Below are 15,860 nucleotides of genomic sequence, written 5' to 3' on the forward strand. Positions count from 1 at the left end.
GCCTTCTTGCTTACACTTTACTCCCACAGAGATACTTCTCTCTCTCTTCAAACATCATAGATAATATTGGAGGCATCCCCTGAACCCCGAAGTAAGTGTTAAGTTTGCCTAAAAGCCTCAGTAATTCTTAGTGCTCACCAGAACTCCAAAAGTGCCTCCCATGTGGCTTTAAACTTAGGAAGTTTGGAATTGACAATAATTTCCGAGTTACAATTTATGCATAGGGAGAATGTCATTCAACTATAAAAAGAAAGTATTTTTATTTTATCCTTTTTCATTCTGCTCTCTAGTGAAATTTGCCCAAAGTAAGATGAGCAGAAGAATGGTCGTGGAAACATCGGTTTTCTGGCTCTCCGAGTAGCTATAAGATTGACATAAGTTACTTAGAACCCATCCAGAATTAAAGCAAGAACCTGGTGAACTTGTTTTTCAATACTCTGTTGTCAATAACCCAGTCTCTGAGCAGCTGAAATAGAGCAAAAACTATCCTCATTTAAGGCCTCAACTACTATTCAGGTTTTTTTTTTTTTCTTTCTTGAAGTCTGTAAATTTCTTACATGATTTGTACTATGCTTGAAGGAAATCTATGCTGACTCATGAACTTGAGGAGAAAGCAAATTTTCTAGTTGAATATGAGCTTATGTTAGCAGATTAAAAAAAAGGGAGAGAGATTGTAATCAAAGGAAAATCAAAACACAGTTTAGATCATCTGAGATGAAGACTAATGTCTTAAAACTAAAAAACGTGTCCCACACTTTTTAGCTTTCAAAATAATTAAAGCGTAAGAGCAGACGAAAAGATGGTCTACAGAAAAAAACAAAACAAAAACCACCAAAATGCTTATTTCCACTGAACATTTTGATATATTACAGGTCACAGGAAAAATGTGCTTTGTCTGCCAAAGTAATCACAAATACTCTTTGAGAGTAGGAAGAATCCAGCCCTTTAATAAAACCAAGAGATTTTAAACACCCTACAAGGAACATTATACTTCCCCCATAAAGATTATTAGTCTAACCTTACGAAGGTATTTGTATCACCTTAAATACAGTATTACTCTCACCGTGCCCAGGATCCTCCTCACGCCAAAGACCAGGGCAGAGGGCAGGGGACGACGGTGCCCGCCATTTGTAAAACAGACCCCTGGGTGGGTGGCGGTTAGGAGCTGTCCTGCCTCCCATGGACCTTTCTGTTTTGCCCCTGAAATACTCGTTATGAGATTCAGGGCACATGGGAGCAGATGTTACTCATGGGACATCCCCTGGATTTCACCAGCTGCAGTTCTGCTGGGCATTGGCAGATTTTATTTGAGAAACAGGTATTCACGAAGTGAAGAGGCTGAAACTCTGAACTGTTCCAAAGCGGGCTGGGAAGGTCCCAGCTGGGTATGACTGCCAGAGTAGAGCACTTTGGTGCTCCCCCACATTTTCCTCGTTAATTTCTCATGCTACTATTGTTTTGTTTCATGACAGGGGAATTTCTTAAAGTCGTGGAAACCTGAATGATGATCGTGTTGTAGGGGGAATGGCAGACATGATGTGGCCCGGGAATTTTTAAAATTAGCTCTTCAATTGTTTTGAGACAAAAGGGTCATTGTTCGTTTTTGAAATAGATCTTTTTTTTTTCTTTCTCCCTTTTAAGATCCAGGATGTGTTGTTTATTTTTTATGAGCATCAGAGAACTCTAGCCAGAAATTCTGAAATCTTATTGCACTTGAAAGCCTTCTTTCTAAGTACAGGTGCTAGCAGCAGAATTTAAGGGGCCAATAGCCATATGGGGCCAATGCAAAGATCTCTGAAATGAAAGAAAAGGTATGAATGATATGGTTATAAATTAAATTCAAAATTGGGATAAATATCATGATCAAAAGGCTAAGGGAACTTCTAATATTTTAGTACTTAAATTACTCAAGACTAAGGCATACGTGGTGGCATAAGACGTAATAAGAAAGTAAACACAGATATGCTTTTGTCCGATCCTGCTCATTCCATGTCCCAGTGTACAGGTCACCAGGTGTTCCTCATCCCTCTTATTTGTCCTGGTGATGGCGTCCATGCTGTGGTGCAGGGCAAGAGGACTGCTCCAGGAGCCAGGAAACTTGGTTCTGGCCCCAGTTCTAGAAACCTGTCATGGGACCTTGAGGAAGTGACTTAACTTTTGACTCCAGTTTCCTTCTCTTTCAGTGACATTAGTGGCACAATGATTCCTAGGCTCTTCCCATATCAACAGTCTATAATTGTATAACATCTCCTGTGGTCTCAACAAGGTTACATACTATGAGACTTTGGAAAAAACACTTGAAATCTCCCATGTTTCCATAAATTACATCAGTAACACCTGGCCTGGCGGCTGGTTTGTAACATGGTTGCAAGGAGTAAAGGCGGAAATATGCAGGAAGACACCTTGTAGACCATGGAAGCTTTGTTTAAGTATTAACATTATTTCTCAATTGAGTTAGTAGTCATTGGAAATTCCAATATTTGGCAGTTGTGAATAACATTTGTCTAATATCACTAGCTTTTTTTAAAAAAAAGTTTATTTATTTTTCTTAGTAATCTCTACACCTGATATGAGGCTCAAACTCATGACCCTGGGATCAAGAGTCGCACACTCCTCCAACTGAGCCAGCCGGGTGCCCCTAATATCAATAGCTTTTTAAAAGACGAACTCTTCAAGCTATGGAATGAGAGATATAGAGAGCTTTCCTAACTCATTGGAAGATAGTTCTCCCTTGGTGTCCTGCATATATGTCATAAACAAAATAAAACAAGCTGAAATTTGTCTTTATGACACTGTGAAATTCTTAAGGTGTCACTATTTTTAGTCAAGTGAGAAAGTAAAGTACAGTTTTTAATATTTATTTTCTCCCCTTTCATAGACATAACATTTATGTAGAAGCATCTTGGTCTTTGGAGAAAAGGACCACAGATGGGTACAATACTGTGTGGAGGGAGGAAAGAGTAAGACAAAGAGCCATCTTTTTTAGCTCAGAGTACAGATAAGAAACTGTAGTTTGGAAGAAGATGATGATTATGGCAATGGAATAATTGGATTAAAAAGAAAAAGCATCGAAGCAAACATCTGACCATTCCTGTGAGGATCAAAAGATACCAGCGAGCTGGTCTACTCACTACCACCCTATCCTCTTTCCAAAACTCCTTTGTTAGTTGTCCTCAGTACCTCCAGGTAATAACCGAGACAAAAGTGGAATTTCCTTATTTCCTAGGAAAGGGCCAAAAATATCTTCAGACAAGGAACAGGAAGCATAAAAATAACTCTCAGAGGAGTAGCAATTGTTTGGAGATTTCGAGTGCATCGGGGGCTCTGTGCAAGCAGCAGCCTGGCCTGGCCCCGAGGCAGGTGTGTGCACCACCGGGCAACTGCCGAGGAGACACTGATTGGAACAAGATTTGGGGTCACATTGTGGAGAACTGTCATGATTTGGAATATCAATGTGGGAGCCCCCAGCCGAATGATTCTCAAACATGTTAGAGTAGAGATCTCCATTTGATCCCCAGTGAACTATCATGTGGAATTCATCTATAAAACAGACAAAAAAAAAAAAAGAAGGTGCTCTGGCTGAAGGAAGCAAAGCCCCAAGTTCCTGCTGCTCAGCCCCCCTGACCCCAAATTATAGCCAAGGCTTCTCGGTAAAGCCTCAGCGTAAAAGTCACTGATGTAGTAGGTCTTGTGTTAAAAAGTCTCCAAAGAGATTTTCTTCCCATGATGTAATACATTTCTACAAACATCAGCAGCCCCTCCCTCTGACTTCCCCCTCACCCTTGCTCTCCAAACACTCAGCAAGTCATCTTGATAGAATCTCTACAATGACCCCAGCATCTGTTCTGTCCTTTCCAGACTACGGCCACCATTCAAATCCAGGCCTTTTTTACTCTCTCCTGGATAATTACCAATGCATGACAGAGGTGACTGAGTCCAGGCTCTCTGCTGCCTCCTGCCTAATGCATCCAATAGCCTGTTTCCAGATTAATGTTGATCTGGAAGCACAGCTCTCACGGAGTTTCTTCTCTACTTTGAAATCTTCAGTGGCTCCCTCTTGTCTAGTCCTACCAGCTGAGATTATATCACTTTCTAGAAGAAACCCATGTCTCTTGTCTTTACTCATTTTATCCCTTCACCTTGAAATTCCCTCAATTTTAAGATTTAACTCAAAGGCCAGCTCTCCTATGAAGTCACCTGTGAGCTTTGCTTGTCCTTTAGAAGAATGAGTCTTTCTTCTAAAACCTCTAGGAGTTTTTGTAATGTATCAGTTTCGCTTTATTACACTACTGTTGTACTTGTTTCATCTCTCCCACTGTGTTTTGTTTATCTTTGTAGCATACGTGGCACTCACTGACATAGCAGGAACTTTTTTAAAAATAAGAGAGTAAAGATATTGATGCAGATCCATCAAATGTCCCTGGACACCTAAGGGATACAGGATAGCAATATAGAGTCTGGCATACCATTTCCATATTTCAAAATATCTACTTAAAATTAATGGTGACACAATCATACGAAATGTACAACCAGAATGAAATGTGAAAGTTTTGTGCTTGTTTATGCTTTTGGCTGAAGGTAATGCAGAGTGTTAACATTGATTATCTTATTTTATCAGAAGCTCTCTTTTGCAGATATTAATTAACGTGTCTCATTAGAAATGAGTTATTGCTTAACACACTTCACTTGGTAGGTGTTATGGACTCAGTTATGTCTCCCTCAAATTCCTGTGTTGAAGCTCTAACCCCAATGTGACTGTATGTGAAGACAGGGCCCATAAGGAGGTAATAAAGGTCAACTAAGGTCGTAAGGGTAAGGCCTGACAGAACTGGTATCTTTACACAAGAGGAAGAGACACTAGAGAGTTCTCTCCCTCTCTGCACATACACAGAATAAAGGGCAGGTGAGGACTCAGAGAGAAAATGGCCATCTGTGAGCTAGGAAGAGAGGATTCACCATAAACTAACCCTGATGGCCCCTTGATCTTGGACTTCTAGCCTCCAGAACTGTGAGAAAATACATTTCTGTTATGTAAGCCTCCCAGTCCGTGGGATTTTGTTATGGCGGCCCTAGCAGACTGATACAATTGACAACTGACTTCAAAACAGGAGGCAGAGGAATAGGAGAAATAGGAGAGGTTCTTGAGTGTGAAAATTTGGGGGGCCACTAGCGTCATACATTCCCCTCTCCCAGGGTAACAATGCACTTGCCGTGCGTACTACAGCTCTCCTCCTGGCCCAGGAGGGCACAGACCACCTGGGTCTGTTCCAGATGGACCCATCAGTGGCTTGCTGGGGCTTCTCAGCACTTGGCTCTTCATCCTTTTGTGCTGAATGAATAACTTCCTTTTTTCAGACATGCTGTTTTCTAAAAAAAGAGTTACTAACCTATGTTTCTTTTTAGGTCTGACTTGAATCCTTTCTGTTGCTAAACTCCCTTTTCATATTGTCACTTATAAAGAAAAATTTTAAAAGGTAAACTGTTGCTAAGCCTTCACTCGGTTTTCCTATGATTGACATACTTCGTCTAATCATTTCCTCCAAGGTCCTGCTTTCACCACATTTCGGTTTCTTGCCTTATCCTTCTATCAAGTTCTTTTCAGTCATAGATCTGTGAGGTAAACTCAGGATCCCACTGAAATGATTAATGCTTCACACAGCTGGAGAAACATGAAGACAGACACGTTCAGAAATTATGTCCATTTTTATTCCTATTATGTCTAAAGAAGGACCTCTCATTGTTCCTGAGATGATAAAGTCGGTTTACTCTCTAAGTAAAAAGAAAAAAAAAAAAGCGTCAAAATAGAAACATACCAGTAATTTAAATATTCTTTATAGACTTGTCAACTACTAAGTCCTCTCCGGCATTCCTGGACGATACTGGGGACCCTTGTTAGTTGACCTACTGTCAGGCACTCTGAGATTTACAAATGCAGATGCCACCTATGATTCAGGAGAGCCACAGAGCCCGATCTTCCCTGCAGATCTCAATCTCTGTAGAAAAGCACCAGCTTGAGCCTTGGCAGTTTTCATTCTGTGGTACCAGCTCTTCCGTATCTCTGAACATCTTTCTAGCCCACGACAAAGACCGCACTTCTCACTCCCCGAAGACACATTATCCTGAATTAGAAAACTTCCCTTATTAGCAAGGGAAACATTACAGTTCTGCTCTTTCCTGAAGAGTCTGGGCAACACCCTATTTTCAAGCAGATGCCACAAGTAAATTCTTCCCCTGCCTCCCCTTCCTTTTCCTCAAGGACACAGAGTCTCCACAGGTCCTGTTTCTAGGCTAGGGGTGCTGGGAAGTAGGGGGAAGTAGGCAACCTTCCCTATCAGTTCGTGTCTTAAAAACCCCTTCCTGAGCTCCTACGGTGTGTGGGCCATGGTTTCAGCTTCCCTACAGGCCCTGAAGCAGCCGTTTGCTTTGAACTGGTTTTTTATTCTATAGGCAGCATTTCTGGCCAGGGGCTAATACCTGTGTGGGCCTGTGAGCCCTCTCCCTAGCCTCACACAGCCCTGATCTGGGTTTCTATTTTAGGCCTCCCTAGAATTACGTGAGACAAGCTTCCCTTTTCTGGATTCTCAGTTTCCTCTAAGTCCATTAACGTTCCAGCCCAGCTGCCCTTGAGAGGCTAACGCATCTCCTGCTCCAGTGTGCATGTGAACAACCTGAGGGTGTGGTGGAAATGCGGGCTCTGATCCTGGGGTGCCACTGAAAGTCTGCATCTCCAAGGCCAGCCTCTCCAGTGCTGATATCACCTTCCTGGAGCCGTGCTTCGGTTACGGTGACCTAGACACCTGTTCCCCCAGCCAGCAACAATCGGGGCATTCACACTCCAGGGTCCCTCACACCCTGACGATTCTGAGTTCCAGAAAGGTCCTTGAAAATATTTGCTTCCAAAGGTCGCATTCTGCCTGGTCCAGAGCAGGTTATCAAGTGGGGCTTCCTCTTGACCTTTCCATGAAGTCTCGGTTGACAGCTGCCCCGTGCACACGGCAATGTAGTGACTTCAGCTGATGTTTATAATGAATCAAGAATCCGTCACCGACCTTCCCTTCCTTTTGCACTGAGAGAAAATACATCCCCCTCGCTGGACCTAGTCATGTGTCCCTTAACTGTTATGAGATGCAAGGACATAGGTCTCGCCTCAGTAGTTCTCCATGTCCCTCGCATCTTCCAACGTCATCCTTCCTGTGTCTCCGTGTAGAGCTTCAGCTTAGGGTCATCCGGAAGCGTCTGGATGGGGCAGGTGGCAGCACCCAGGAACCTAGGTGTGGGGGACCACTGACATTCACTGGACACACTTAGGTGTCTGCAGCTAATGCTGTCTGAGAAGCCTCCTTGGTATGTCACCTTGGAAGCACTCATGACTGCAGCCGGCCGGGCCCGTGCTCTGTCCTGCCGCCACCCTCAGACCCACACCTGGAGTTGTTAGGGAGCAGGGAAAAAGACCCGCCAAAACCTCCCACCCCTACCCCCAGATCAGGACTCCGCATTTCCCTCAGGCTCTAGGCGCTTCAGTCTTGGGGTTCTAACTAGGACCGCAATTGTAATCATTGTGACCCTGAGTGATTCTGTTCCTTAAGTCAGCTTCCTTTCAACTAGCATGAGATAGTTCTAGAACTTTGTTGCTAGAAATAACCTTGTTTTTGTTTGCTTATTTTGTTTTATTCTTTTTAAACTGTAGAAATTGAGGACCCAGGAGGTGAAGGGACTTGCCCAGGTTCCTTCAACTGGGAAAGGTGAGGTGATCTGGTTGTTAGTGGCATGACCAATAGCCGGGATAGTTGGCTCCAGACTCATATCCAGGGCTTGTCCATGAGACTCTCCTACAGACCATTCAACTTAAGGATAAATAGAAACCACAACGAGTAAAGTGAGTAATAGTATATTAGAAGCAATTTTTCTCATATATCTCTATATATCTTATAATATAGCTATATTAAGTCTATTGAAACAGTTTGAAAGAGCATAGGCTGGAAGTCAGAAGACAGAGTTCCTGCCACTGCTGCTAATGAATGAGCTTTGTGTCCTCAACAGCCTCCCCGCCCCCGAGACTCAGTTTCCTTATCTACAAAATGAGAGGGGGTTGAATCTCTAAACTCTCTTTCTAGATCTAACGTTCTATGATCTCTTTGATTTTACAGTCCACACCGCAAGGTAAAATAGTTATACCTCCAGTAATAACCACCCACTGGCACTGCATTCAGACAGGCCTCCTTTATGCTGAATTCGGTGCTGCAATAGGGACTTCGGGGCTTGTCTCATACAGATAGAACTTCAGGGTGTCTCCCGGCATTGATCACGAGAGACAACAATTCCAAGGGAACAATACAGAATGAGGCGATTATTCATGCACCGCAAACACTTGCTCATCTCCAGGCATTCAGACTCTGTTCAGTCTCCGAATAACACGCGTTTAGCGCCTCACCTGTGACCGGGGGATCCACAGAATCACAGATGACAGACTCACTCTGCTGCTCCCGGAAGAGAGGTTACATTTAGGGCACTCTTAGCTTGTCAAATCGTACCACTGTTCCTCAAGGGGGAAACACACCCTGTGTGGCCTGGAAGTTTGAAGCTTGAAAGGCATCCTGGAATAACTCTACTGTGGAAGAAGCATCCAGCCACAATTTTAAGCCCGGGATCCCAAATGTGTGCTCTGGCTCTTGCTGTCATGCTAGACAGTTCCACAGCCCTCGTATCCCACCGTGAGGCTTATTGGACATTTCTCTTGCCTTCTGCTGGTGTCTCTATTACACATTCCTTCGGGCCGACATTTGGCTTTACGGAGCTGTGTAAGTGCAGTAGGACACGTTGTAATTCACTGTGTAAACAGACAACATTACTGCATGTACCAGTCGCCTCTGAGGCCAGTTTTAGTGAAGACATCTCTGATCTCTAGACTCCCTAACTTCCTTTAAACTAATCACGCCACTTCAAGTAATGGAGGGTGATTTCAAAATAAATACAAACGCACGAAGTCTGCACTGCACGCAAGGGTCCTTTCAGCTGTAGTATACAGTGTGAATTACTGGTCCCGTCTGCTAGCGACTTGTGCTCATGCAGCTGTTGGTGGTATGGGATCTCTCCAACCCATCAGTTCTCATGGAGCCATAAATGTAGGTATTCCATTCCAGTTAGGTAAACCCTGGATCTTTAGCTCCTTCCAAAACACAACACACAAACTAAGAAAGTCCTGGAAGTGAAAAGAGGGTCAAATTGCATATTCCTCAAAGTATGTCTGACCTACATCTCTGTCCTCTTTTTTTTGAAAACAGAATTTGTTTCTTTATGTATTTTTTTTCTTTATGCAGGGGGTTGGGGTTTGAATATGGACATTTTCCCACTCCCATTCAGCCTCGGAATGCTGTTTTCCCCAAGTTTCTCATGATAAAAAGACTCAGATTCAGAGCCGAACTGCTGGCAGCTGAATTTCATTAAGACTTTGATGGGAAACTTAAGTTGGAATTACAAACATCTGTGGTTAAGCTTCCCTTTAGTAAACCATTTCCCAGAATTTAACTTTACCACATTAGGAGCAAAAAAGAAAACAGTTGAAAAAAGAATGCTTCTCTTCGGCAAATGCTGGAGTAGATATTTAAAAATCCTCCTCTGTGGTCACTACATCTCAATGAACCAGCAGATTTACTGGTTCCAGAAAACAAATAAGTAGTTGTTTGGAAATGCCAACTTGGGAACTCAATAATGTACTGGTAGTCTGATTTTAATGGTTTCTAATCAATCAAATGTCTCAAAATTAGGTCTGGCCATCATATATTTTTTTGGTTACCTGGAGCAAGGAAAAACCCAAAAGGAGAGGAGTGTTTTTGGTATTACATATTCAAAAAACTATGACAAGTCAGATTTGAGAATTTAATTGTGAAAGGAAAAAAAAAAGATTATAGTCCTCGTCATATTAATGATGTTGGGGTTTTTGTTTAGCTTTTGGGGCTTTAGGAAACTCATTCATTTCTCTTTACTGCCCAGATCATCCTATCGCTGATGAAAGGCTATGTTTAAAGAATCCTTAGGGATACAATAATTACAAAAGTTAATCTACAGGGGCTCCTGGGTGGCTTAGTTGGTTAAGCGATTGCCTTTGGCTCTGGTCATGATCCTGGGGAGGGCAAGGGGAGTCCCTGCTCAGCGGGGAGTCTGCTTCTCCCTCTGCCCCTCCCCCCCATGCTTGCTCTCTTTCATTCTCTCTCTCTCAAATAAATAAATAAAATCTAAAAAAAAAAAGGTTAAACTACAGTCTCCCTGTTCTCCAATGTTGGATAATCAGCACATTTGTAAGGAAAAGTTGGAAGTAATCAAATTTACAGAGGAAGTAAAAATTTAGATAAAAATAAACTGATAAATCTTTTTTTTTAAAGATTTATTTTATTTATTTGACAGAGAGAGAGACAGCCAGAGAGAGAGGGAACAGAAGCAGGAGGAGTGGGAAAGGAAGAAGCAGGCTCCCAGCAGAAGAGCCTGACGTGGGTCTCGATCCCAGAACGCCAGGATCACGCCCTGAGCCGAAGGCAGACGCTTAAGGACTGAGCCACCCAGGCGCCCCTGATAAAACAAATCTTAACTTGCAGATAGATAAAAACAGATAGCGGAAGAAAACGGGAGAGGAGAGAGGTGCAGAAGAGACAGGGAAGGCAGACTTTGTGAGGCAGCTTATATGTATTACTTCACAACAATCTTGCAAGGCAAGTACAATTTCTCTTCGTTCTATAATCAAACAAACTGAGCCTCTGAAGGATGGACTAATTTGTTCAAAGTCAAACAGCTAGAAAGTAGTGGAGCTGAATTCATAGCACATCTGTCTGGCTAGATGCCCACATTGTACCTTTGATGAAAGTTGAATTTCAGATGTTGTTAAGCAGAGACTGCGAATAAACAGCCCTTGGGCTGAATGGGGCCATCAGATGTACATGCCACAGGGTATTAAAAAAAATTGAGTCAGCAGTTTTACCTAAGAATCCAGATTCTGTTTTCTCTAGAAAAAAAACAGAAGACCTAGCAACACAGAGGTGGCTGCCTGTCTGGAAGAGACAACTCTTCTCCTGTCACTTTGGCCTTAACCACTCCCAGGGTGTATTCCTTTACTGCCCGGTAATGTTTTGCTTGGCCTCTATAAGAATCCAAGTTTTAATTTTTTTTTCCTGTACCATATGATCAGCATTTTCACTCTGGGTATATACCCCAAAGAACGGAAAGCAGAAACTGAAAACAAGTATGTGTATACCAGTGTACACAGTGACATTATTCACAGAAGCTAAAAGGTAGAAACAACCCAAATGTCCATCAACAGATAAATGGGTAAGCAAAGTGTGCTATATCCATACAATAGAATATTATTCAGCCTTAGAAAGTAATGAAATTTGGACACATACTACAACATGGATGAACCTTAAAGACGTTACGGTAAATGAAATAAGCCAGGTGCAAAAGAACAAATATTGTAGGTTCCACCTACATGAAATATCTATGGTAGTAATATTCATAGACACAGAAAGTGGATGATGGTTGCCAGGGTCAGAGGAAGGGGGTAATGGGGAGTTATTGTTTAATGGGTATTGAGTTCAGTTTGGGAAGATGACAAAGTTTTGGAGATGGATGGTGGTGATGGTTGCATAACAATGTGAATGTACCTAATGCCACTTAAAAATGGTTAAAATGGAAAATTTCATGTTATGTATATTTTACCACAATTAAAAAAAAACCTTATGGTTAAATACGAGAACTCTGGAACTACAGCAGATGAAATTATTTTCCAGCAATTTTAGAATAGATTCTGTAAGATAGGCCATGTATTCCTGTAGGTGGTGCTGTTCTGAATTCTCTCCCTATTAATCTAAATCAGCATCTTCTAATATAGACTATAGCATCATGTAGAGGAAACATACTAGAAGATACTTATAAAAGGAAGATGGGCTGCAAGAAAACTCTAGAGTTAAAAGACCCAGTGATATGCTGGAAAAAGAGAATGGGATTGGTAACCTTGGGCAAGGTACTTACCATTTCCAAACTTTAATTTGGTCATCTATGAAATGGGTGTACAAATTTCACTGAGTATTACAAAAGATAGTACATGTAGTTTCATGGGACATAGTAGACATTGATAAGTGTTCATTTTTGTTTTTCCTATATGAGTAGTTTAAAAAGTATGGGTAGACTCATCTGGAGAAGGAAGTTATCTCAATTCTTTGGTAATCCTAAAATTTTAAGCAACTTACGCTACTCATCTAGCAAGCATTGCACAAATAGTCTATGAATGGCATTTTATATAGCTTTATTTTAAGAAATTCCCGAAACTTTGACTGGAATTATGCCCACAGGTAGTTCTATTTACCTAAGCACTCTTTCCTAGATGCTCTTGCACGGTTGAATTACTTTTATAAACTCCTTCCTAGCTGGGCCCCTTACCAGGTAGCGTACCTGGGCAAATGCTCTGTGCCTCAGTTTCCATGTTTGCAACATAAGATCCATAAGTCCCATTGAGTTGTTAGGAGGGTATAAAAAGAACATAACTCACGGAGAATGCTCAGACTAGTGTATGGCATGTGGTAAATACTCAATGAGCGTGTGTCACCAGCCTTGCTATTATTATTACTGCTGCCACTACTATATTTAGTCCTTCTAAAATAATGTTTCCCAGGAACCTTCTGTGGTATTTGGTGAGTAGGTGATTGTGTCCCACTGATCTGGCTCAAGAGTGATCTTTTTCCACATTACCCCCATGGCCCTTAGCTTCTAGCCACTCTTACAGAATATGAATTCATTCTGCTTTATAGAGAGGCTGTGTACATATTTTTCACTCTAAGATTGCTTCCTCCCTGAGGGTAGGGATGTGACTCTGCCTTCTTTCTGTCCCTCCTGGTGCCTACTCTTTGCTCTGTTCAGGGTAAGGCTCCAAGCCTGCTTGTTGGATGATATTAAGCGAAGGAAATGATGACTGCCCGTGGGGGTTCACATTACCTAAACGCACTGTTGAGCAGCCCTGTAGAATGATGGCCCAGGCCAACGACTTAATGTGATCCAACAGGCCATTTTCAAAGTAAGGGCCCAAGATAAGGATAAGCAAAAGGAGATCTAAGCTGCCTTTTAATAAACATGCTGCAGTCTTTTAGTGGCAGGGCCCCTGTTACATTGGAGCACAGGATCACGTATCAACAATAAAAAAAGTCTAGAGGAAAAGTTACTCAGAATTAGTCTAGAGCATAGTGCATTTTTAAAGCCAGCAAGTAAGTGTGTCCAGTGTGAGGCACGTTTGCACATGTGGTTCATGGGACATTGATTTTCTCCGACGCAAGCTAACAACAACAACAACAACAGCAGCAGCAACAACAACAACAACAACAGCAACAACAGCAGCAACAGCAGCAACAACAACAGCAAAGCCCAGTCAAGTTACCAGGAGGTAAATTCCCATTTTCCTCTCCGAGAAAAGTTTGCTCAATATTGTCATGTATTTCCCTTAATTTTTCAGTGATCTCCCAAAGGCAGTCACGGCACCGTTTCCCCCGCCACCTCCCACCCTGCCCCTCCAGCGAAGCCTCCCCACTCTGCTGAGTCTCTGGGTGGAGCTTCTTCCGAGCCACACACTGGCAACCTCTAACCTAGTGTTCTTGACCTTATAGAATGCCTGCTTCTTTCTGACAGACAAGACTGTCATTCCTGCCAAGGACATTCTGATACCCTCTCCTTGGGAACTGTTCCCGACTCCATCCCTCTACCCCCTCCAGTTCTTTTGCATATCCATATTGGTTATTGGCACTTTTGCCTAGTTTTACTTGCTAGAGTGTGTGTGATAAAATCACGGCTTTCTTTTCTTAAACATAAAATATTAGAATAGTGAATATACTTTTTTGAAAGTACCCAGTCTCCCCTTTGCCCACCCCCACCTACTGAGAATCATTGCTCTTCCCTCAAACACAGCAATAATGGACTCAGGAAACAGTTTGTAAAAAAAAGCAGGAGGTGGGAAAATCCTACCCATTAGCACAGAGTTATGGGTGGGGTGGGTGCTACTCTTTTCAAACTCTTTGCATCCTGGGGGATGTTTGGGCTTGTTGGAGAAGGAAAGGAGGGACCTTTTTTTCTTGGTCAGCCAGGGTTCCTCATCCTTCTATTCAGTGCACATTAATGTCTTTGACCCCCTAACTCACACTGAGCACCGCAATGTGTGGGAGACCAGATCTGTGTTGAGAGCTGAGGGCCCAGGGGTGGGGAGGGCACAAACCTTGCTGTCGAGAAGCTTGGAGAGCGTTTGGAGGGCTATCAGCCAAGCACCTCCCACTGCTCCATGCTTGCCTTAGTATTTTTCTTCCTTCACTTAGAAGGAAAATTGAGGAATAACCATTCATATAAATCCAAGTCGAATAAAATGAATGTATTTTTAGAATGTCCCTCTATCCACATCTCGAACCTCCCACGAATAATGTGTCATATGTGTCCATGGTCTCTTTCTCTCTGCCTATAGATGTAAATACAATCTCCTGAACCAATTCAGCAGAGTGGCTCGACTAAGTTATTACATTTCCAGAATGTATTTGGTTTATGGTCTCCTTACTGGCTCTAAAGAGCATGGGAAATCTGAATGCTGGGGCACAGGGATTGCCATGGGACCACAGGCTAACTGGAGGTATTATGTGAAACTATGCAGTGGGAACATAATTACTCCAATCCCACCCTTTCTACATCATATACTTTGACCCTTCTGGAATGAGTAATAGCTTCTTTCTGTTTTCCTAAACCAAAAGCCTCAACTGGCATTCTGAACCTATTAGACTCTAACAGTATTACAAATTTAACTCACTATAGGACATTCTTTCTGGTTGGAAAGTTATAGACAAACAGAGATATACCAATATTAAGTAAAATATCACCATAAAGTTAACGTTCTGAGAAATATTCCCAAATAAGGGTTTCTTTTAATCTATTCATCTACATATTTTATACTAATAGTAAGTCTTAGAATGTACAAAGCATGTATGCTATACCAAGTACTGTGTTAAGCATTCTTTCTGTATATTTTATCTAATTTCATCACAGTAACTGTAGGAAGTATGAAGTAGGCATCAATACTTTCTCTAAGCCTCGGTTTTTTTCTCTGTAATTTGGGCATCTGTAAATTGCCTCAGGGAAGGAGCAGGTAAGTTGAAATTTAAACTTGGGACCATCAGAGTGCAAAGCCTGCCATCCAAAACACTCTGCTGTGCTGCCTTCCTACTATTTCACTGAGCATAGGCGTATATAAGAAATCACTCAGGGTCTCAGCAATACATTTAAGGTTCCTTGAAAATCAAATAATTATTTTCTTACTTTTTGTGGGATGAGCGTTACAAAAAGTAATGTGTGCCCATCTCTTTAAAATTAGCAGATAAAAATACAGAATGCCTAAATTTGAATTTCAGATAAGCAGTAAATAATTTTTTACCAAAATACATCCCACACAATATTTGAGACATAAACAAAAAATCTATTTGTTGCTATCTAAAATTAAAGTTTAATTAGATGTCTCGTATTTTATCTTATTAAAAGGGCAACCTTACCCTTAGGCATTTCATTCTGAGACTTTCCATGCTCAAAGCAACAGGTGGAAATAATGCTTCAGGGGGTGGAGGTGGGGGTGGGGGGTAATTCTCAGCCTGTGGAAAAACAATGCCTTCCCATTGGTGTCTCTACTGGCCTGGCTTCTCCTCAGGCCGGGGGAGTACGAAGCTGAGCAGAAGCCTGCCCCCCTCTTTCACATAGAGGTTACTTCTTGCACCACAGTGAGAGGTTGGCATGCTCTGGTCCTACCTACTCTCCCTCTTTTTTGGGGGGTGTGGGTGGGACTCCCTCTTGGAGAAGGACCATCT

The 15,860-nt window shown here is 42.2% G+C and overlaps 1 protein-coding gene and 1 non-coding gene across 2 annotated transcripts in view; one reads left to right on the plus strand and one right to left on the minus strand.

Moving 5' to 3' along the window:
- LAMA4 (laminin subunit alpha 4) overlaps positions 1 to 15,860 on the minus strand; it is a 137,381-nt gene that overhangs the window by 120,261 nt on the left and 1,260 nt on the right. The gene's annotated exons all lie outside the window — the stretch shown is intronic.
- LOC103676982 overlaps positions 12,403 to 15,860 on the plus strand; it is an 83,023-nt gene continuing 79,565 nt past the window's right edge. The window contains exon 1 of the transcript XR_005834331.1: positions 12,403 to 13,417. This is a non-coding gene — a transcript (uncharacterized LOC103676982). The remainder of the gene's footprint in view (positions 13,418 to 15,860) is intronic.

This window comes from Ursus maritimus, unplaced genomic scaffold, assembly GCF_017311325.1.
Source record: "Ursus maritimus isolate PB19 unplaced genomic scaffold, ASM1731132v1 scaffold_13, whole genome shotgun sequence".
NCBI lineage: Eukaryota > Metazoa > Chordata > Mammalia > Carnivora > Ursidae > Ursus > Ursus maritimus.